We start from the raw sequence: 23,967 nt of genomic DNA, 5'->3' as shown, positions 1-23,967 counted from the left end.
ACATTTTCTTTGTTGTCTTTTGGGATAATATAATGCATGGTTTGCTCAGCATGTGTTTTCTGAACCTTCTATTGCCTTTAGATTTAGTAATGGGATTAACTATACAATGGGATCAATTATCAGAAGTTAAACAAGAACACAACACAATGCCTGCCAAGTGGCAATCACTCAAATGCTAGATAACAATTGTACTTGTGTTTTGACTGAGGCTTAATGATGTACAAGAACGCTCAGAAAACAGCGGAATATATGGAAAATGAGACCTGTTGTTGACTCCAAGTCAGATACATTCTACTCTGCAAGAACGCCGATGAGCTGTATGGTGCAAGCACAGTCCAGAAGAATGCGAATGCAGGCAGTTGGCACGTGGAGAGAACAGTGCACAGAGAGGCTTCTTAGAGGAGGACCCTCAACAGATGAGTTTGGGATGGGGAAGGAGGAGGGCCTCTAGATCAAGGGGACAATATGACAAACCAGAAATGGGATAGTCACAGAGATAGTGTAAGGCTGTCCAGCTGTGCGTCCTCTTACCAAGGGGCCAAGGCAGGCTTTGCCAGCTGCAGAATATGCCCCACTTAGGCCTTCTAATGGCTTGTCCACATTGACTCCATTTTCAGACTTTTAAGAAAGAACAGTTGTGCTGCACACCCTTGAGGACCAGGAGATTAGTCTCCAGCCTCTTAGTACTCAGGCAGCAGAGGAGAAGAGGGCACTGGGATGAGAGTGCTGGCCTGCCCAAAGGAGAGAGAAGTACAGTAAAGGGTCCCAGAGCCTCTAGACAGGTGGTGGGCATGTGGGGCCATCAGGACACACCACAGGCACCCCATGCTGCTTATAGGTGGGGCAGGGCAAAGACAAGGACAAGTGTGATCAGTTGCAAAGGTGACCAGCTGTAGTAACGTAGGTAAGCTTTCTGCCATTTGCACCTAACGATCAAGCTGCACAACAGTGATTAAATCTGATCATTAACTGTGTTTTATTCAATAATAACTGTATGCTCTGGAGAACATAGTTTTGCCTGAGTAACAAGGCCTTTTGCTTCTCTTAAAAATAGAAAATGGGGAAGGAAAGCCAGCTACTACTGATGCCCACATCGGCATTCTCCTTTTTTTCACAGTACTTTATTTGTGCCAGTCTCCCCTCAGGCCCACCCCTCTTCCACCTTGCTCCTGCCTACCGGCCCCTAATTCTGTCCTCCCAGCCCCATGAAAGGCCAAACCCTGGCCCCAGGGGCAGGGTCACAGTTATCTTTTCTACTGCTGTAGCTTCAGGGCCTGGGAAATACTAAATTCTTAATAAATAACTAGAGTAAAAATATCCAGAATAAAAAAAAAAGGGAAAAAGGAAGGAAGGAAAAGGTCTCACGCACACTGCCAACAATATGCCGTTAAAAAAAAACAAAAAACAAACAGTGGGCCAGTTAGCTCACTTGGAAGAGCGTGGTTCTAGTAACACTAAGTTCACAGGTTCAGATCCCCATGCCAGCCAGCCACCAAAAAATTTTAACAAAACTCCAAAAAGTAATCTGCTATCTACTACTTCAACAGTTTTCTAAACTCAAAACATGATTTATCAATTTTACTTTGAAGGAAAAATAGTCTTACCCCACCCCTGGCAGCCCTCCACGTGGGCTGAAAGTACCATCTGTATAGAGTGTGAGGATAGATGCTCCTAAAAGGATTGGTTACCGCATTTAACAGGCAGACTGGTGCCAAGGGAGGCAGGCTGTGTCCATCCTGTGGCCTAGTCACTGTTTCTCAAGGGAGTGGCCATGTAGTGTGGCACCCAGAGGCTACTTTGCAACAATGGAAACAATTCTCTTCACTCTGAAAAGCTACATGTCCAGACTTAGTCTGGCTGACCTGTACACTTGAATCCTTTTTTCTTTTCAGGAACCATTAGAATCTCTAGAAAATTGGGGGCTAAACCGTAAATGTAGAGCCTTTCTAGACTTCAACCTCTTATAACAATAAGAAACTCCCCTTCTCCCTCCCCCCCCAAAAAAAAACAAAAGAAAAAAAAAAATCCCAAAAGATTCCACTCTGGGAAATATACATCAAGATTTTTTTTTTTTGCAGCTGGCCAGTACAGGGATCTGAACCCTCAACCTTTGTGTTGTAACACCCCACTACAACCAACTGAGTTAACCAACCAGCCCAAGAAATATTAATAGTAATCTGAATCAAAATAATAAATAGCTATACGATGACATTAGAGAAAAAAAAGCCACACAGCCTAACAACAAAGGATAGGACTGCTCAAACGACAGTAAACAATGGAATCCGAACAAGTTGATAAGCTGAGTTCAAACAAGGAAAAGTCTACATAAACTTATTTAAAAAAAAAAAAAGATCCCAAAACACTAACTACAAACAACTATGTGCAAAAGTATATAAATATACTGACAATGACAGGGGATTTGGGAAGGTATAAATACTTGCTGTTTCTTTTGTATAAAATGGTTCAATTCTCTTGGAAAGAAAAGGGGTAAGGGGAAGAAAAGGCAGAGAAGAGAAAAAAAGAAACCAAGAGAAAGAGGAATTGGACCAAGCAAACCAGCAAAGATCCCACATCACACTTAACTAGTTAACAGGAAGTCCCTGGGCCCTCTTTACTTTGCTATTACGAATTCCAGAAAGGTCAATCTGCTCTCTCTCTTTCCCATTTCTAGAAACTGTGAGCCTCTGCTTATAAAACCTACCTCCACTACTCCATAATTCCCATACTCCTAGCTGTTCCCCTGATCAGCTACTGGTTTTCATTCCAACACCTAATCTGACATAAGCAGCAACAAAGTTCCTATCACCAGCAAGAGGTTCCTTTAGACCTACCCAGCAGATCCACAACACTCATCTCAAAGCTTGTGCTCCTGGTAAATGGCAGGCTCAAGGCACTAGGGCTTTTGAAATAACAGACATGTTCAAAAGTGTTAAATTCTCCTCCATGGAGACTCAAGTCCAGCAAATTTCAGAAGATCAGGTAGCTCAATGCAATGCTGTCAGGCGCAAACATAACCTGAGGACAGTATGATTCATTTCCCATCTGGTGATTCAAAAAGGAACAATAAAGGTTTCTTTTTCTTTGCCCTGGAGACACTGCAACTACAGGAAGGGAGCAGGTTGCTGAGCTCAGCCAGCACTGAGGGGAAGGAAGGACAGGGTGACCCACTCCCTGGAATTAGAACAATTCTGCAAGCCTCTGACTCACTGGAATAGCAACACTTGACAGTGACCTGCTACCACACCTCCTCATCTGATGCCCATGACATGAGCTAGTGTTGTTATTCCACAGGCACAGGGAGCCTAAGTGGCTGCTCAAGAGACTTCTGCACAGGGACTTGGCCTGGGTTCCCTCTATGCTGAACACCTTGTGGTTGGGCATCAGGATTCCCACCATCACACTGGGTGGGGGTCCCCTGCCTGCTTATTAGAGGGCTTTTTGTCACTCCTGTATAGAACTGGCACCATATTAACAAGAGGTGATTATTAATAAGATCACAAGTGACTGTCATCCTGTTTTTCCAGTTAAACCAGAAGCTTCCTACAAGACAAATCAAGATTCCCTCAGACACCAAGTTTATCAGAGTCCAATAGCACTTTCAGGCCAGTATCCTCAGAAGCCTCCAACCTGAGTTATACCTGTTACAAATGCACAGATGGAATACCTACCAAGAAAGCTAGTTAAGGGCTGCCCAGTTAGCTCAGTTAGAGTGTGGTGTTATAGCACCAAAGTCAAGGGTTCAGATCCCTGTATCAGCCAGCCACCAAAAATAAAAAAAGCTAAATGAAGTTTCTGTGTTTGTAACAAGAAAATAACAGTTAAATTCTAAAATACAAGTACAATTATACAAATATTTCATGGCCATTATGTCTCTAAAGTAAATGATATGAAATCTGGCTTGATCTTTCTTCAGCTCTGACTCAATTCTTTTTTAAATTTTATTTTTAATTGACAAATAATAATTGTATATATAGTTATGTGCAGCTTAACAGGGATACGTTCTGAGAAATGCACAATTGTGCAAGTATCGCAGAGTGTACTTACACAAGCCTAGATGGTATAGCTTGCTTCACACCTTGGCTATACAGCATAGCCTATTGTTCCTGGCCAGCTCATTGCAAACAAGTGAGTAATGCAGTGTGCTAGGGCATTACTAGGTGATAGGAATTTTTCAGCTCCATTATAATCTTATGTAACCACCATCGTATACACGGTCCATCACTGAAAGGTTGTTATACAGTGCATGACTGTATTTATGGGGTATGATGTGATGTTTTGATACAAGCACACATTGGGGAATGAGTAAATCAGGCTAATTAGCATAGCCATCAGCTCACATACTTTTTCTTTGTGATGAGACCATATAAAATCCGGGCTGGCTGGTTAACTCACTTGGAGAGTCAAGGGGTCAGATCCCCATACCTGACAGCCACCAAAAAACAGAATAAAAAAACAAAAACAAAAATCCACTCTTGTAGCAATTTTGAAATACACATAATTATTAACTACAGTCATGATGCTCAGTGACCACCAGACCTTCTAACTGAAACTCTGTACCCTTTGACCGACATTTCCTATTTCCCTGTCCACCCCTCCCCCTTCTCCAGCCTCGGGTAACACCACCATTATATGCTCTATTTCTATGAGTTTGAATTTTTTAGATTCGACATATAAGTGAGATCACCCATTATTTGTCTTTCTGTGCCTGGCTTATTTCACTTAGCATAATGTCCTCTAGATTCATCCGTGTGGTTGCAAATGACAGAATTTCCTTCTTTGTTAAGGCTGAAGAGTATTCCACAGTACATAACAAACCATATTTTTTTGTCCATTCATCCCTTGAGGCTTCTCAAGTATGCTGAGAGGACTAAGTGGGCTAACAGGTAAAAGTGTTTCATGAAATGTCACACTTCCTCAAATGGTGATCTCTAATTGAGAAAGTTGCTGGTGAGCATGAGCAGCTGGGTGATTATGGAATACTGAGGAAGAATGCAAAGTCCAAAGAATGCACAAATAACCGGGCAGGTTACACCTGAGGACTTCTGACTCATTCTCTGGCAGAGACAGAAAATAGCAATACCTGTTCTTTCCAAGGTGAGACATGTCATCACCACAGGCTAGAATATCTACATTGCAGAGGGCACTAGATGCTGGCTAAGCCAGAAGTTGGCAGTAGCAGACAGGGTTGAATCAGCTCTAACCCAACAAGGCACATGATAACAGGGTCTCTCAACACCCTGAAGAAACCACATCATCTAGGTCAACAGCTTCTGAGTTTATACAGTAAATGGCCTGAGTTCTCCTCTGAACTCTGGTGCTGCCACTATAAAGGAAAATATAACTTTAACATGCGCAATTTGCTTCTGTAAAAATGCTTGCTAAAAATGGGAAAACATAGCTAATGTCATTTTAAGAAAAGCAGCTTCTAAGAGGTCAGGCAGGCCCAGGCACACTAAATTCCAGGAACCACCCAGTTCCAGGAACTGACCAGTTCCTTATCTAGAGGCCACCTGGTCAGACCCTGGGGGAAGATAAACAATTGAGGAATGCGCTGTTCCTTATAGGGGTACCAGCCTGCTAAAACCTACCCATAAATCTAAAGGCGCCTCAGATAACCAACAACTCATCCTGTTACAAAAGTCTGTCTAAAAAACTGTATAAAAAGTGCTTGTGTTAAGAGCTCGGAGCTGCTTCTGTCCTGAAGATGAAGCGACCCCAGCATGCTGGAATAAACTCCTCTTGCTTGATTGCAATGGTCTGTGTCTCGTGGTCTTTGTGAAGTGAGCCATCCCGACGTGTAGGATTTGTGCACGGTGCACGGATCTTACACCACTCCTCAAGAAATCTTATACACAAGCTTTACACCTTTCATTTCAATCACTGGTGGAACTCAATCCTACAGTTCCTTGAGCAGATGGATGACAATTAACTTCTCAATAAAGAGCAAGTTCAAGCAGGGTATCCTAGAAAAGTGGGACTCCAGGGACACAAAACACTTGAGTCACATTTACTGAACACACACTTGCACATTTGGGCAAGAAGCAAGGAGAAAGCAAAACAACTGCAAACTAGTCTAAAGGCACTAGCCTCTTAGTAACTTCAAAACTCACATCAGCTCAGGAAGTCCAAGACTTTTCTTGCAGGCTTATTGGGTAGGGCAGGTATGCTCATCTCTAGCATGTTCAAATATGAGAGGGCCTCAAAAAGTTCATGGAAAATATGTATTATGAAAAAACTGTGCATGAATACCAACATTTTCTGCACCAAAAGAAACTCGTACTAACTTGTTATAGTGTGTCTGTACAGGATCTAGTTTGGGGCACCAAGAAGGATAAGACATCATTTGAAAAGAGCCCCTATCAGAGCAACATGAGTTCTGCTAAAATTGAGGCAAGAACAAACATCAAATATGTGGTGAAGCTTGGGTAGAAGAGTGGTAAAGTCACTGATGCTTTACGAAAAGTTTATGGGGACAATACCCCAAAGAAATCAGCAGTTTACAAATGGGATAACTCATTTTAAGAAGGAACAAGACAATGTTGAAGATGAAACCCACAGTGGCAGACCAGCCACCTCAATTTGTGAGGAAAAAATGAATTTTGTTTGTGCCCTAACTGAAGAGGATCAACAATTAGGGCTGAGCCCGTGGCGCACTCGGGAGAGTGCAGCGCTGGGAGTGCAGCAGCGCTCCCGCCGTGGGTTCGGATCCTATATAGGGATGACTGGTGCGCTCACAGCACTCACTGGCTGAGCGCGGTGCGGCCGATCTCAAAAAGGACAAAAAAAAAAATAATAATAATCAACAGCAGAAATAATAACCAACACCATAGACATCTCAATTGGTCAACTTACACAATTCTGACTGAATGTTAAAGTTGAATGAACTTTTTGCTTGATGTGTGCCAATGCTGTTGCACCCAGATCAGATGCAGACAAAAGCAGAACTTACGATGGAAATTTTAAACAAGTGGGATCAAGATCCTGAAGCATTTCTTCGAAGAATTGTAACAGGAGATGAAACATAGCTTTACCAGTACAATCCTGAAGACAAAGCACAATCAAAGCCATGGCTACCAAAAGGTGGAAGTGGTCCAGTCAAAGCAAAAGTGGACCTGTCAAGAGCAAAGGTCATGGCAACAGTTTTTGGGGGATGCTGAAGGCATTTTGCTTGTTGACTTTCTAGAGGGCCAAAGAACCATAACACGTGCTCATTATGAGAGTGTTTTGAGAAAGTTAGCCAAAGCTCTAGCAGAAAAACACCCAGGAAAGCTTCACCAGACAGTCCTCCATCACAATAGTGCTCCTGCTCATTCTTCTCATCAAACAAGGGCAATTTTGCAAGGGTTTCAATGGGAAATCATTAGGCATCCACTTTATAGTCCTGACTTGGCTCCTTCTGACTTCTTTGTTTCCTAGTGTTAAAAAAAAATCTTTGAAGGGCACCTATTTTACTTCAGTTAATAATGTAAAAAGGGGCTGGCTGGTTAGCTGAGCTAGTTAGAGCAGTGTTGATAACACCAAGATCAAGGGTTCAGATCTTCCCACAGGCCAACCACCAAAAATAAAAACGAAAACAAAAATAATGTAAAAAAGACATGGTTAAATTCCCAGGACCCTCAGTTCTGTAGGGATGAACTAAATGGCTGGTATCATCCTTTACAAAAGTGTCCTGAACTTGATAAAGCTTACACAGAAATAAAGTTTGTTTTTATTTTTATCTTTTAGTTACATTTTTCCATGAACTTTTTGAAGTCTCCTTGTACAACCAGGCAAGCAGTCAAAGGATGAAACCTAAAACACTGAAAAGAGCTCAAAGAAGGGGCCTGGAATTGACTATTTTTGGCAGTACAATGAGTCCTGGTGAAGAGCCTTCCCACTACAAATGAAATAAACTTAAGACTCACCTGTTCCCTGACTGCCACCCCTTTATATGAGAAGAACAGGTCTCAGAACTGAGAAGACAAAGAAAGACTGTCCCATAAGAAGAATCTGGGAACGGGAGGTGGGGGGAGACGGAAGCCCTGACTGAACTCTAAAATGGTTTGGGTGGGATTTTTATAAGGAGCACAAAGCCTAGGCATCAGGCATCCCACAGGGCTGGTTGTAACAGAGGAAATGCCAATGAAACCTTCGGTCACACCCAGGTAAGCATCAAACAAAAGTTATTTCAACTTTGCACAATTTTGAAAGCATGTGTCCTGTGGATAAGTAGAGTCAGTCATATTTCCTTTCACTCGGGCATAAAAATTGTCACCTATAGCTTCAGCTTCTATCATAAGCAAGGACTGTAAACAGCTTTTAGGGGTTGAGAGAAAGACAGTGGGTAATTAAGATGCTTCTGCTGAATTGCCTTTTTGGGAAACCTGGAAGTGCAATCAGCTCTCAGGTGCTTTCCTCTCTACAAAAAGTACAAAGCTTCAGAAAGCCACTCTTGGAGGGGTAAAGGCACACAAGTTCACTCAGAAGAGGTTGGTGCAGGGCCAAGCCCGTGGCGCACTCGGGAGAGTGCGGCGCTGGGAGCGCAGCAGCACTCCCGCCGCGGGTTTGGATCCTATATAAGGATGGCCAGGGTGCTCACTGGCTGAGCGCGGTGCGGCCGGTCTCACGAAAAAGAAAAAAAAAAAAGAGGTTGGTGCAGATGATAGAGCACCAGACTACCAGTCTGACAGACCTGGGTACACCAGGTTAAGTCACTTTCTAGCAGTGTCACATTGACTATGAAAAAACTAAGATCAAGAGAATAAATACGGCAATGTCACTCAGAGTTAACGGTCAAGTTGGGGCTAAAGCTGAGTCATTTTGAATGTAAGGTAATTCCTCCTGTGTCCCCAGCTAATCCTCATTGCTTCATGCATGACTAGTGTACTGTCACCACAGACTACTTGCAACATGGAAACTGACGCTATAGTTATGGAGGCATCCGCACCACACTGGATCTATGTGTGCAGTGTAGGGGTTAAACTACAGCATGTGCTTTGTCACGTTAGAATGAAAAATAAGGGGCCGGCCCGGTGGCGCACTGCTACAGTGCGCTGCTTGGGAGCACAGCGGCGCTCCCGTGAGGGTTCGGATCCCACATACAGACCGGCTGCTCACTGGCTGAGCAAGGTGCGGGCGCGGCACCGAGGGTTGCAATCCGTTGCCGGTCACGAAAAAAGACAAAAAGGAAAAAAAAAAGAATGAAAAATAAGTGCAATCCTATCATTTCTGAGAAATAAGTGCTCAGTTTCCCGTTTGAAGGTTCAGACGCTGCTGCTGTCTGTCTCCATGGCACTCACCTTTGCTCACTCAGATTAACAACAACCCAGATTGTTCCCTGATAAGGTCTACTTTTGTTGACTAACAGGGCAGGCCAAGGCTGGTCCCAAAGGGGAAATAGCACACCCCACCACTCAGTGCCTGGAGAAAGACAGCCAGAACCTGCTAGGTCTTGGTGGACAGTGAACCCAGGAGCTCTGGAGCATCCCTACACCAAGGGGGTCTGCACATCACAATAGCATCTGCACATCTCTATAGTACCCATCACCATAGTAACTACAAAGAAATAAAAGATCTGGTTTTGAGAAGCTGGAAGTGTGTCAACCATATGTTGAGTGTTTAAAATCTAAGCAGTCCTATCTTTCTGCCTACTGAACATATATTCTGCCTTGGAAATGGTAGTCTGATGGATAGGAAGTACGTCAACATAAACTTCCTGCAAGACTAGCAACTCCACAGGACAAGGCTTTGGTCAATCAAATGAGGTGGTTCCTATTTCTCACTTTGGACCTGTAAGGCATTGTATTAGTACAGTTATAACAAAATAACTGAAATTGGGTAATTTATAAAGAAAAAAAATTTCTTTCTTACAGTTTTGGAAGCTGGGAAGTCCAGGGTCGAGAGGTCCATCTGGAGAGGGCCTTTTTCCTGGTGAGGCCTCTCTGAAGAGTCTCAAGGCAGTGCATGGGCATCACATGGCAGAAAGGCAAGAGCATGCTAACATGCTCTCCTTACTTGTATAAAGCCATGAGGGCCACTCCAGCAATAATCCATTTATCTATTAACCCATTAATCCATGAATAGACTAAACCATTCATGAGGGCAGAGCCTCATGATCCAATCACCTCCCAAAGGTCCCACCTCTCAATACTGCCGTATTGGGGATTAATTTGCAATATGAGTTTTGGGGCAACATTCAAACTTATAGCAGGGATAGTTACACGTTTCCACAGACCTACAGAATTAGGTATTATTCCCAGGCTTCTTCGTAACAACTTCCCATGTTCTGATAAAGGAGGGATGTCTGGAAAACAAGCCCAGACCAAGAACCAGTAACTTCACATGGCTGGCTCACCCTACACAGGCTTTGTCTACGGTAGCAGAGAACCAGCAGCAGCAGCTATTGGACTTTCTCAGAGCAGGGAGGGGTTGCTTTCCCAGCACTACCAGCATGTCCTACGTATACCCAAGGAGTGGTCAGGGGAACAAGGCAGTCAACCTTCTTCCATCTTACCCCCTGACTCCCTATCTTAATGAACAAGGCTTCAAGAATTCCTAGGAATGGGGGGCCTCAAATGTTTCCTTCTCTTAGTACGGAGGACCCAACTTGCACATGAATGACAATGTCCCATGGGAGTAGCCAAGGGCTGGAGTGTAGAGCAAACGTATTGTAGGTAATGCAAAATTGCCAGCGGTTAGCTGTAACAGCAGTCCTCTTTCCTACTCTAAAAAGCTTCTCAAAATGAGAGTTGATCTACAAGAATAATCTTTAACCCACTCAAACTTAAAGACAAAGCATTCATAAACTTCACTGTTAGTAACAAATGACTTGTAACACACCTCATAACCACACTTAAAAGGCAGAAAATCAAAGTGACACAGGGATAACTTAGCAAAATGACCTTAAACTAGCTTTCTAGGAGAGCTTTCTAGACACTCCAGCTCCTCAGGAAGCCTTCCAGGATTAAAGGGAAGAGAAAACAGATCGCTGTGTGTTACTCTGCCTGGTCTACGTGTGAAATTTCCAAAGCCATGCTCTTTACTTTCCTTACCAGTAAGAAATTCCCAGGACATGGCCTCCCCAACACAATAGTCACTTGGCAGTAACTCAATATCTATATAACTACATATGTGACTATTAATTTAAATACAGATTTAAGTACTTATATTTCAGTATACATCCTATGACATGGAGACCAAATACCTCCATGTGAAAGTTTGAAGAAGCTGGGTTCAACAAGTCTAATAGTAGGCATACACGCATAAGTCCTTTCTGCACAGCACAATACTGTCTTGATACGACACACAAGGAGTTGAGATAATGTACTGAATTGTGTAATGATCTCTAAAGCCCAACCCATGGTGGGCATCCAACAAATGTTAGCTGAGCCCAGCCAAGAGAGAATCTACTGGCCACACAGAGGCCAAGAGGCAGTAAATGGATGTGCTTAAGGCACAGGATCTAGACAGGCACAACCGAGAGCAAACCCTGGTTCTGCCACATACCAGCTGAGTAGACTTGGACCAGCTACTTAATTTCTTGGAGTATCTTTCTTCATCTGTAAAGGATAGTAGTAATAATTCTGCAATGTACGTATGAGAATTAAATGAGATAAATGAGTTATAAAATGTGACATATCATATGATGCTGATTAGTAAACTAAAGAAAATGTCACTTAAAATTTTAAATTAACAGGGGCCAGCCCATGGCTCACTCAGGAGAGTGCAGTGCTGAAAACACGAAGGCCGTGGGTTCGTTAGGATCCTATATAGGGATGGCCAGTTCGCTCACTGGCTGAGCGTGGTACTGACAACACCAAGCCAAGGGTTAAGATCCTCTTACCGGTCATCTTTAAAAAAAAAAAAAATTTAAATTAACAAATATTCCCACATACTTTTAAGAAAGAAACAGAAACAACTCTGTCTCCATGAAAAGCCCTATAGGCAGCATCAACTCCACTCTGGGGGTCACAGACTTTGAGTTGAAGATTCACCATGAAGAACCTGTTTTCATTCTAATAGCACCAGATACCAAGAAAGGAACAGGAAAACCTAGAATTCCTAGCAAAACAAATTTTGCAAAAAACCTACAGGAATATCATCACCTTAATTCAACTCCTTCAAGGAGACCCTGAACATGAGTTAGATGATGCCCCCGCCATGTTACTGAGAGTCAGGATGGGGGACAGGGCATACTTCTTGTTTCTTTACAGTAACTTAGTATAAAGTTTAAGTAACTAAAAAATTTCCTTGTTCCTGTGACAAATCTGATTTGCATTTATATCTCTTGACAACTAATCACCAACTGAGTATTTCTCAATGGGGGACGAATATGTACTCCCAGGGAACATCTGGCAATGTCTGGCAACATGTTTGGTTGTCACAACTGGGGGATGGGGGTGTGCTAATGGTATCTAGTGGGTAGAGGCCAGAGATGCTGCTCAATATGCTACAGTGCATAGAAAGCACACACACACACCCTGCCACCACAAACAATCCAGCCCAAAATGTCAATAGCGCCAAGGCTAAAATATCCTGCTTGATCTCAGAAGTAGTACTAAAGTAGTTCAAAATAGGACATGAGTCTAATAACCCTCTCATCCCTTTTTCAGTATACAGAGACAAGATGAGATTTGTTTTGGCACTATACTTCAAACCGTTCGTCACACCTTTATCAAATATCCTTTACAGGAATTTCCGGGGAAATTGAATTTCTACTAGAAAACAAGAGGCTTTTAGCAGGTGGGCAACTTGGCACACTGTCCACAAATGACAATGAAAAGGGTCACAGTACCTTCCAGGGAACAGGACTTCATTTGTACGTATTTGGATCACTGGAAACTAAACCTTTAAAGCAAGCTCAGTAACAAAGCCAGGGAGGGGTGAAGCCCCTGACAAAATCATGCTTACTGACTTTTTTGTGGAATGGAACATAAAACTGAGAGAAATCTACTTACCGTTCATCAGTCTGGTATCTGACTGATAAGTAGGGTAAGAATCAGGAGAACCAAGTTCTACCATCAGGTCTACTCCTAGCTACTATAGGACTTCCCTAGAACTCCAATGAGTCATTTCTCATTGAGCTACAAGGAGGATGGTACTGAACAGGAGGCAGAGCAGAAAAGGCTGTGGGCCTCCCCCACCCAGCTTCTGCCAGAGCAGCTCCTCTATGCCTTGCTGTATTTCCTCCAAAAAGATGGTTGTGGGGCTTCTAAAAATAAGGACTAGAAAAGAATGTAAGTGATAGTCATGCAGGCCTAATATTACATTCAAAGCTACCTAAGTAAGCCTTTTATGATCTATTATAGCACATGTATCCTGCTACAGTATTTGTTTACATTTGTTTTCCAGATTACAGCTCATTTATCTTTGTCTCCAATTGCCCAACGCAGGGCACACACCCAATAAGAATTTGTTGAGCGAATAAATGATTTCCAGAATGTGAGGTATTCTCAAAATTATGGCATTCTCAAAGACCTGATGACAGAGGACAATTAAAGGTGAATCCTAGAAATAAAAATGGCTGGCTAGTGAGCATTTTTTTTAAACAGCATTTTTACTGCAGAAACTTCTATTAATGGGGCATGGAGGATGAGAATGGGCTTGTGGGGTATCAAGCATATAATACTTTGTGCTTGAGTAACTGTCTTATACAAGAACACTTCAAAAAGTTCGTGGAAAGACAGAATTAAAAGATAATATGAATCTTTCCATGAACTTTCTGGAGACCCCTCGTATTTGAAGGAGAAATGGTGCATTACACTGGTTTTAAACTGGCTTCTTTAACATTTCACAAATATGGCTACTGAGAGTACACATTTTAGATTTAAGGACTTTGGAGGTCTGATTGGTAGCAGAACACTGCTTTACCCCCTTTGTTTAAAAATTTGCATATACTTTTTATTTTTTTATCAGTCAAGGTAACAAATACCAGCCTCCTCCACCGAACACATGCACAAACCACTGACACTCCCTGACTTCTGCATATGTAAAAAAATCCTTCTGTCCCCCGAGTTGTCCTTAGAGTCTGGATTTCATAGCACCAGCAGGGTCTCTTCATGTTTGTTCCTTTAGGGAAGGGGTCAACCACAAGAAGGCAATAGCTATACAACTTTGTGATAAGCCCACATCTTGTCTTTGCACATTTTAGAGGAAATACACCAAGGCATTAGGTTATCGTTGTCACAAGAAAAAAAAGCAAAATGTTATAGTGATCATAATTTACTAAAAAGAAAAAAGGAAAAAACAAAAAGCCCCATCATATTGCCACCATAAAATTGAAAAACTTCCTGTTCCATCTTCTCCAGTGAGGCAGTGCTCACAAACTACACACATTAAAGCTGTGTTTGGTCTGGTTGATTAGCTCAGTTGGTTACAGCACAGTGTTATAATACCAAGTTCAAGAGTTCAGATCCTCGTACCTGCCAGCTGCCAAATAATAATAATAATAATAATAATAATAATAATAGTAATAAAGTTACGTTTAATTCCCAAGAATTTAATTCCTATTATTCCCAAGGGTCCCTCAGAACTGGTCAAACACCATTATCTCCATTATTCATTACTCAGAGGAAATTCAAATAGCCCAGACCCTCAACAATTGACTGAGAACATGATCAGGCCATAATGAATGAATAACTTTAGGAAAAAAAGCACCTCCAGTCCTTTAGGACCTTTGAGATAGGCCTAATTTGTTCAGCCGTGGTCTAGGGGTGATAGAACACTGGACCAAATAACAGGCTACCACTTCCCAACGAATGTGCTAAGTGACCAGCAGCTCTAGGTTGAGTCTCATAGGCCTGTATTCCAAAGATGCAGCGGGAAGCTGTTACTGGATTAGTCACTGTTCCAGGTCCTGCCCAGAGCTGCTGGGCCAGGGCTCCATCTGCTCTTTCACATGTCATTTCTAATAGTCCAACAGCTCCTTTAAAACTTCATGTCCTTCCAAAAAGCATGTATTATGGGCAGGTGCATACTCTAATCAGCCACACTTGACTGTAAAGATTAGAGGGCAGACCTTGAGCCTTAAACATCTCTTCCTCACCTACACTAGCCAATGAGAGTGCAGTGACTTTGGGCAGTGTCCCATCTCCTGGGCACCAGATCAGACCACTGCTTACACTGCTGTCCTTTGGACAAGCATTCACACAAGTTCCATGACAGTTGGTGTTTAGTGAAAGGCTGTTTGTTTACAAAGGAATGCTCTAGGGTTTCTGTCTCTAATCTTCCACCCAAATACCTCCTCACATGAAGACACAAATTCAGAGACGTGCACTTCTTTTTTTTTTTAAAAAAGATGACTGGTAAGGGGATCTTAACCCTTGACTTGGTGTTGTCAGCACCACGCTCAGCCAGTGAGCTAACCGGCCATCCCTATATGGGATCCAAACCCGGGGCCTTGGTGTTATCAGCACCGCCCTCTCCCGAGTGAGCCGCGGGCCGGCCCGAGAGACGTGCACTTCTTTTTTTTTTTAAAAAAGATGACTGGTAAGGGGATCTTAACCCTTGACTTGGTGTTGTCAGCACCACGCTCAGCCAGTGAGCTAACCGGCCATCCCTATATGGGATCCAAACCCGGGGCCTTGGTGCTATCAGCACCGCACTCTCCCGAGTGAGCCACGGGCCGGCCCGAGAGACGTGCACTTCTAAAGAAAGGGAGGAGAGCTGACCGGTTAGCTCTGTTGGTGAGAGCCCAAGGTCACAGGTTGGATCTTTGTAAAGGCTGCAATCCTTAGCCTTTAGTGTTGCAAATCCCTTCGTGAGTCAGATGAAGGCTTTAGATTCTCTCTAGAAGACAACCACATATATAAAAAAAAAGTTGCCTGTGCCATTCCAGAGCAATCACAGGCCCCCAAGGTTCATCTGTGGACCCAGAATTTCAGGTTAAGAATCCCTATTCTAGAAGGAGTCTCTTTATGTGTGACATTCTCTTTCTGTGGATAATGTTTTCAGGGTGCTCTCAGGTGGGTTTCACCTTTCTTTGGCCCCCTTCCTTCTTTTCTCTTCCTACTCTGTCATTTACCTAACCCCGGTGGGTTCAGTGCAAATTCTACCATCTTTTACATTTTTCAGCTCTTTAACTTCCCTGACCTCCTAAAACACGGAGTGTTAGAATGACAATCATTAATAGATCTGCAACATAACCAGCGCCACTTTAGACAAGCCCAAGTACAAAATGGTGCCGCCCACCTCCTCGCCTCCCCTCCCCTCTTCCCTTTACAAGAAGCCTCCTGACTTAGAAACAAGTTTCTTTCTTTTTTTTTTTTTTCCTTTTTTTTGTCTTTTTTACTGACCGGTAAGGGGATCGCAACCCTCGGTGCTGCGCCCGCACCGCACTCAGCCAGTGAGCGGGAACCGGTCTCCACATGGGATCCGAACCCTCAGCGGGAGCGCCGCCGCACTCCCAAGCGGCACACTCTCCAGTGTACCACCAGGCCGGCCCTGAAACAAGTTTCTTTCCGGCTTCTGCATTGGTGCAGTTCTCCACCCAGTTACATCAACCTAATGGTCCCTCCCTCCGTACATTTCACGCCCCAAAGCTGATATAAACTCTCGCAAACCCATTGTTGGGGCTGTCTACCACTTTCAGGGCAGCCATGGGCCCTGTGCCACTCTGAGCACAGCCCAGATTTCTTTAATAAATCTTGAATGGTACCAGGCATCTCGGCTCACTTTCTTTCAATCATAAACCTTATAAAGTGATTTTACTGTTGCATCTCCCCAAGGCACCTGCCATCTCCTAGTGGACAAAGGCTATGCTGGGTTTGCTGTTGTTTCTGCACACCCCTTGGTGCCAATACTCTGCGCACCTTGAAGGCTCAATATATACTTGCCAAATGGACTGATATTACTGTTCCTTTATCGTTCTACCTTTAGGCATCTGCACTTGAATGTGCTGACTCCTTTAAAATTTGGGCATATTCCCACCCAGGGACGGTGACCAACATCTTGGGCCGGCCTGTGGCTCACTCGGGAGAGTGCGGTGCTGATAACACCAAGGCCCCGGGTTCGGATCCCATATAGGGATGGCCGGTTCGCTCACTGGCTGAGCGTGGTGCTGACAACACCAAGTCAAGGGTTAAGATCCCCTTACCGGTCATCTTTTAAAAAAAAAAAAAAAATTTGGGCATATGCACTGGTGTGATATTGTGATTTACAGTAAGAGATAGATAGATAGATGAGGGTACCTCAAAAAGTCTGTGGAAAAATGAAATGAAAAGATAACACAAATCTTTCCATAAACTTTTTGAAGACTCCTCATACATGTATGTATGTGTGTGTGTGTGTGTGTGTGTGTGTGTGTGTGTGTTTGGTCTGCACCCCCGGTGCCTGGCACAGAGCTCCTAAATAACCCTTGTAGATAGGGGCACTAGAATCTTTTGTTCTGAATTTGGTCTTTGACCACAGTTCCTGACACAGAGCTCTTAAATTTCTTAGAAGTTCCTGGGTAATAGGAGTATCTTTTGTTCTAATGAAGCAACTCTTGGTGGGCTCCTGGATAGCCTTAGGAGGACAGAAATGAGGATGCTGTTGCCAAGGGAACAAACCACTGATTAAAAGGTAGGAACATTCTCCTGGGAGGGGAGAGGGGCTGAAGGCTGAGTTGATCACCAGTGGCCAAAGATGTAATCAATCATACCTAGGTAATTAAGCCTCCATAAGAAAACAAATGGACAGGGTTTGGATTAGCTCCCAAACAGCTAAACACCTGTTGGTTCCTGGCGGTTCTTTCCAGACAGCTGAACACATCATAGAAGTTCCAGAGGGCATGGAAGCTCTGAGCCCCTCCCACACGCCTCTCCCTATGCATCTCTTCCATCTGGCTGTTCATTTGTATCCTTTTTCATATCCTTTATAATAAATGGGTAAATAAAGTATTTCCCTGGGTTCTGAGCCACTCTAGCTAGTTAATCAAACCTGAGGAGCAGGTCATGGGAACCCCCAATTTATAGCTGGTAGGTGTCAACCTACTACTTGCAACTGATATTTGAAGTTGGGGACAGTCTTATGGGAATGAGACTTCAACCTGTGGGATCTGGCGCTATCTCCAGACAGTGTCAGAATTATAGTGAATTAGAGGATACCCAGATGGTGTCTACTGGAGAACTGCTTGGTGTGTGGGGAAACAAACCCCACACATCTGGTATCAAAAGTGTTCTGATTAGTGACTGTGTAAGAGTAGAGAGTAGAAAAAACACTTTGGTTTTTTGCCCCATCTCAGATACCTAGAAAAGCCACAAGCAAAGGTAGAAAAGCATAATAACCTACAGCAGCTAGTTGCCCTACACTTTTCTCCTTTTGGGTCTACTAGTATGTCTTTTATAAAACGCAAAGTCTAGGGCTGGCCCGTGGCTCACTTGGGAGAGTGTGGTGCTGATAACACCAAGGCCAAGGGTTCAGATCTGTATATAGGGGTGGCCGGTTAGTTCACTTGAGAGAGCGTGGTGCTGACAACACCAAGTCAAGGGTTAAGATCCCCTTACGGGTCATCTTTTAAAAAAAAAAAAAAAAAGGAAAAAAAAAAAAAAAGGAAAAAAAAAAAAAAAGGAAAAAAAAAAAAAAAGGAAAAAAAAAAAAAAAGGAAAAAAAAAAAAAAAGGAAAAAAAAAAAAAAAGGAAAAAAAAAAAAAAAGGAAAAAAAAAAAAAAAGGAAAAAAAAAAAAAAAGGAAAAAAAAAAAAAAAGGAAAAAAAAAAAAAAAGGAAAAAAAAAAAAAAAGGAAAAAAAAAAAAAAAGGAAAAAAAAAAAAAAAGGAAAAAAAAAAAAAAAGGAAAAAAAAAAAAAAAGGAAAAAAAAAAAAAAAGGAAAAAAAAAAAAAAAGGAAAAAAAAAAAAAAAGGAAAAAAAAAAAAAAAGGAAAAAAAAAAAAAAAGGAAAAAAAAAAAAAAAGGAAAAAAAAAAAAAAAGGAAAAAAAAAAAAAAAGGAAAAAAAAAAAAAAAGGAAAAAAAAAAAAAAAGAAAAAAAAAAAAATTCCTTTTTTTTCCCATGAACTTGGTTTTTTTTAAAAACCACAAAACTTTTAAAAGTTTTGTGGTTTTTAAAAAAAACCAAGTTCATGGGAAAAAAAAGGAATTTTTTTTTTTTTTTTTTTTTTTTTTTTTTTGGACCGGTAAGGGGATCGCAACCCTCGGCGAGGTGTGGTCTGCATCACGCTCAGCCAATGAGCGAACCGGCCATCCCTATATAAGATCCGAACCCGCAGCCGCACTCTCCTGAGTGAGCCACGGGGCTGGACCAAGAAATGGAATATTTTTTAAGTTATTTTCTAAACAGTAGGATACTATTACTATGCAAAGAGAAGACTTGACTCTCCCCTTGCCTTCTTATAAAAAAAGAAGGGAGTGAGGAGTTAACATCTTCCAGGCAGAAGTGAATGGACTGCCCAGGCCCCACTGCAATATATTTTTTTTTCATCTGCCTTTGAACACTGCTATCTGGATCCCTCTACCAACCCACACTCAGTTTTGCTCATTGATTCTTTCCCTTTTCCTTCCTGCCCTCCTACAGACTGCCATGGAAATAGTTCCAGATGACAACAGTTCCTCCAGAACAGCACATAGTGGTCTTTCCTGAGAGAATAGCAGATCAAGTATCTATGGAAAGGGATGACTACACTTGCGCAGGTGACTTTACATATTATCATCAATAAACATTTATCATGCTTATGGGCTCTGTGACTACAAAGAGCGCTAAGATCTTGTTTTGGACTTCAAGTAGCTTTCAATCTAGACAGAGATAAGTAGGGGGAAAAAAAACACATAACAAGGTGCACCGTTCTATAAATACTAACCGTACACAGTACAGACAAAAGTGCTAAAGATAGAGCCTTATGTTCCGGAGTTTCTGGAACAGCTCTAATTTCAAATATCCTGTCCCACCAATTCCTTCTGTATACCTGTATGCTCAGACCATAGGTCCCAGTGTTTGGCAGAAAAAAATATGATCATTACAGCTACTTATGAGGCCAGCCAGCCTACTAGATTTACTATAATCATGATAGTATTATGTGGCCAGATTTTTTAAACCAAGCTAGCTAGCACCTTCCCACAGCACTACCATGGGGCTCTCAGGTAACTGTGGGATTGAATACAAGATGCAGTAAAACCAGTCTTCTAAAACTAAGACAGATCATCAAGAAAAAGGCAGGAAGCTGAGAGTATTTAGAAAAAGTCAGGCAGGGTGGATACAAGACACCAGTCTCTGTCAGCCATTCTTCCCCAAAGTTCTTTTAAAATTACTGAGAACTATGACAATAATTAGACCTATGATAATCCTGGGAAGGAAATATATCTATTTGTGTGACAAAAATTAATTTTCCCCCTAAGCAGAAAGAAGAAAATATCCACTTAGTTGGCCCCTGGCATACAAACTGACAACAATTATCACCATGCAACAATCACCTCTTCCTTTCCTCTTCTGCTGTCCCTTCCCTCATGTATTCTATTCACTTACCTCTCTATCCTCCTCACCAGCCCACTCCCTTCTCTGTCTAGACTGTGTGATTTGGACAAAGGGACACCAAGGGAAACTCTCAAGAGGTTAGATTCTCAGTCCCAATCCCAAACTTACCATAACAGAAAAGCATGGAAATCCCTGTTTTTTGGGCCGGCCCGTGGCTCACTCGGGAGAGTGCGGTGCTGATAACACCAAGGCCCCGGGTTCGGATCCCATATAGGGATGGCTGGTTAGCTCACTGGCTGAGCGTGGTGCTGACAACACCAAGTCAAGGGTTAATATCCCCTTACCGGTCATCTTTAAAAAAAAAAAAAAAAAAGAAATCCCTGGTTTAGATCAATAAGCAGCATTCAAAGGCACCAGACTTTAAAGCTCATCAAGTATTAATCTCATTTTTTTAGACACAGAAACTAAAACTTAAAGGATTTAAATGTTTTTCTCATGGTCAAAGATACACTAACATGATTTCCTTTTTCTTTTTGAAACAAACCATTTACTTTTCACTCTTTTTTTTAAAAAAAAGATGACTGGTAAGGGGATCTTAACCCTTGACTTGGTGTTGTCAGCACCACGCTCTCCAAGTGAACTAACCGGCCATCCCTATATAGGGGTCTGAACCTGTGGCCTTGGTGTTATCAGCAGCACACTCTCCCAAGTGAGCCAAGGCTGGCCCTCTAAGTCTTTTAAAATTATATCAAAACAACTTTAAAACCTGTTCACTGAAAAGAGACCCTTGACTTTAATTGCTGTTTTGAAATGCCTAGTTAACAGATCACAATATTGCCCTGGGAAGTTTGAATATAGATGTGGTTGATATGATGACCCAGAAAGAGTTCCGGGCTCCATTTCAACCGCAATTTAGATGTAAATAGCTATATGACCTTACATTATTTATAGAGAACCCCAATAACTAATGTTATTCTTAAATGGAAACACACTGATCATTCAGAAAGAATTTCTTACAATATATATACATAATTGTAACTACATAATCTGCAAACATATGTAATGTTGCTAGACCAGTACTGTATTTCTATACTGTGTGTCAAATTTATTGGAAATTTAAAAAGAAAATTTGAGGAGCTCACAGACTTCATTAGTTGGTTTTAAAATGTGTAGCACAACTGAAAACATCATCTATGGTAAATAAATGGAGTCAATATGGAAAAGTAAAGTACACAGTGATAATATCAGAGAGCAACTGAGTGGTCACCTGAGTATAATTTCCTCTGGTACAAAAGACCTCTAAACTGGCCAGTCATCAAAAAAATAAAATAAAAAGATTCATCTCTCTCTCTCTCTCACACTCACACACACACACACACACTCATTGCTGGCAAGAATTAACTGGTAATGGTACTGCTTTTCAGCAGTACAAAAATATCCTGAGAAATTATTCAGATTACAACAAGACACAGAGCTTTCATCCTATGTTTTTGCAAACAGAAACCTACTAGATATAATAAATTAAGTTGCAGATAATCTTCACTGTGTTGTACACAAAAGGAGAGGCGACACAGAACCGCTTAATTCTCATTGGCTACTATCAGAAAAGATTGCATTAAATGTCTATTTATTTTGTTTTGTTTTGTTTTGGGTTTTTTTGCAGTTGGATCCAAACCCTTGACCTTAGTGTTTAAATGTCTATTTATAACATTTTAGCTAACTATGTCCAATAATATACAGGAAGAAATTTATAGTTAAAGTTTTTCATCTCTTTTCTCTCCAAGGAGTTACAAGCTGAATTCTAAATTTTACACTGAAATACACAATTCCAATTTTCAAATAGATCTTTCTCCTGAAGGAGTGATATTCCAGTTTTTGGCACAATCCTGATGCAGAGCCTAACTGTCCTGTGAAGAGAGTCAGCTGTTAAATGGAAACCAAAAAAAATCAAGGTAGCCCCAGCTGTCCAGTTTTGCAAGTTTTCAACATACTTGATGAGGAGTGAGCTAAAGGCAATGAACGCTTTACTTTCTGTAACTCATCTCATTGGCATTGGCATTTCCAAAGTAGCTCATATTCTTGACTCTGGTAACTCAACAGCATCTCAAGTTACTGGCCCAACCAAAGGAAGAAAGGAAATCAAGTCAGACAATGAAGGAATCACAGGATTTCCCTCTTCAAATCTCCAGTTTGATGAGGTCATTCAATGAGTGTGCGAGTTTACAAGACCTGGCAAATTCCCACACCCTCACCAGTACTTTGACCTAGATACTGTATTTGAACTTTTCCAATTTTATCAGGTAAACTTATAAATGCCCCTCTGATCTGTGAACTCTTGGTAAGCAAAGATTATGTCTTGTGATACTTCTTGAAAAAACTAATTAATAAACGACAGGTTTACTTATATATTCCTTATCACCCTTCCCAAAGAAACACTAAAATTTTTAATTAGGGAGTTAAAATTTTAATGAAAACACAATGGTTAAGACCATACCAGAAATTCAAAACCACAAAACCAGTAAGCTTGTTTCCTTTTATTTGAGAGGACAGTTTAAGGGGAGTGGGAAAGCCAGTTCAAAGGACATAATCCGGGCTGGCCAGTTAGCTCAACTAATTAGAGCACAGCCCTATAACACCAAGATCAAGGGTTTGGATCCCTTTCCCTGCCAGCAGCCAAAAAAAAAAAAAAAAAAAACTCCAAGGGACATAATCCATACTCGATCTGTACAGTTCCATTTAGGAAAGGGCATGGTACCTGAAGGTAGACCACCAGGTTCAAGATCATCTGTGCCATCTTCTTGGCTGTAAATATAGGTCAAGACACTTTTCATCATTGACTCCATTTTACTAGGGAGAAAACTATCAACTCAAAAGGTTCTTGAAGGGCTGCTGAGGGCGTCCTCAACGGGAGAGCATTCATTATACAGTGTTTAATTTTTTCAGTCACGCTAAGCCTTGTCTCGTTTATGGCGGCACCAACATAGCACAGTAAGGAGGAACAGCCACAGGCCACAACAACCGGTTCATCAGAACCAATTTAAATGGCATGACACAAACAGGCCTTGTGCAAAGACTGTGCACGACGGCCCTGGTAGCTTTTACAGGGCAATTAATACACCTAGAGCACTGTGCTCAGGAGGTGACAGGTAAACTCCCTGTCCAGACTAACCTGCTTCCCCCACAGTGGATCCTTCCCAATCAGGCACTGTGCACCAAGGCGCACCAGAGGTCACTCATGAAATCACGACGGAGACTCAAGAAACACTCCAGACTGAGGTGAGTCACAGAAGGTAGGGCAGAGCCTGGCCAGTGCTCACAGCTCCAATCTCCAACGCCGGGGACAGATCCGGGTCCCCTCCGACCCAGGTGGACGGACCTGCCGGGCCCGGGGGCAGAGACTGCAAGCCCAGCCCGCAATGCCAATCCCTTCAGCTGCCCCTCGGGGTCGCCTCGCCAACGCCACTCGTGACACTGGGAAGGGTGGGCCCAACGGGGACACCTGAGGCGCCGCTCAGGCCCCCAGGCCCGCGAAACGTCTTCTAGAAAGCGGCGGCCGGGTTCCACCCTCTCGCGACCCCCCCCCCCCCCCC

General features: G+C 42.3%; 1 protein-coding gene across 2 annotated transcripts in view; it reads right to left on the bottom strand.

The window, feature by feature from the left end:
• Window positions 1–23,967, bottom strand: part of HMOX2 (heme oxygenase (decycling) 2) — a 30,492-nt gene that overhangs the window by 6,252 nt on the left and 273 nt on the right. The window contains exon 1 of one of the 2 annotated variants that reach the window (XM_008569099.1): window positions 6,853–6,870. The exons of the other annotated variant lie outside the window; for it this stretch is intronic. The gene's annotated coding sequence lies outside the window, so the exon portion shown is untranslated. Of the gene's footprint in view, window positions 1–6,852; window positions 6,871–23,967 lie in introns of those variants that run through there. 2 annotated transcript variants of the gene reach the window in all.

Source organism: Galeopterus variegatus, unplaced genomic scaffold, assembly GCF_000696425.1.
Source record: "Galeopterus variegatus unplaced genomic scaffold, G_variegatus-3.0.2 Scaffold466, whole genome shotgun sequence".
In the NCBI taxonomy this organism is placed as follows: Eukaryota; Metazoa; Chordata; class Mammalia; order Dermoptera; family Cynocephalidae; genus Galeopterus; species Galeopterus variegatus.
This window is presented reverse-complemented; position numbering and strand designations above follow the sequence as displayed.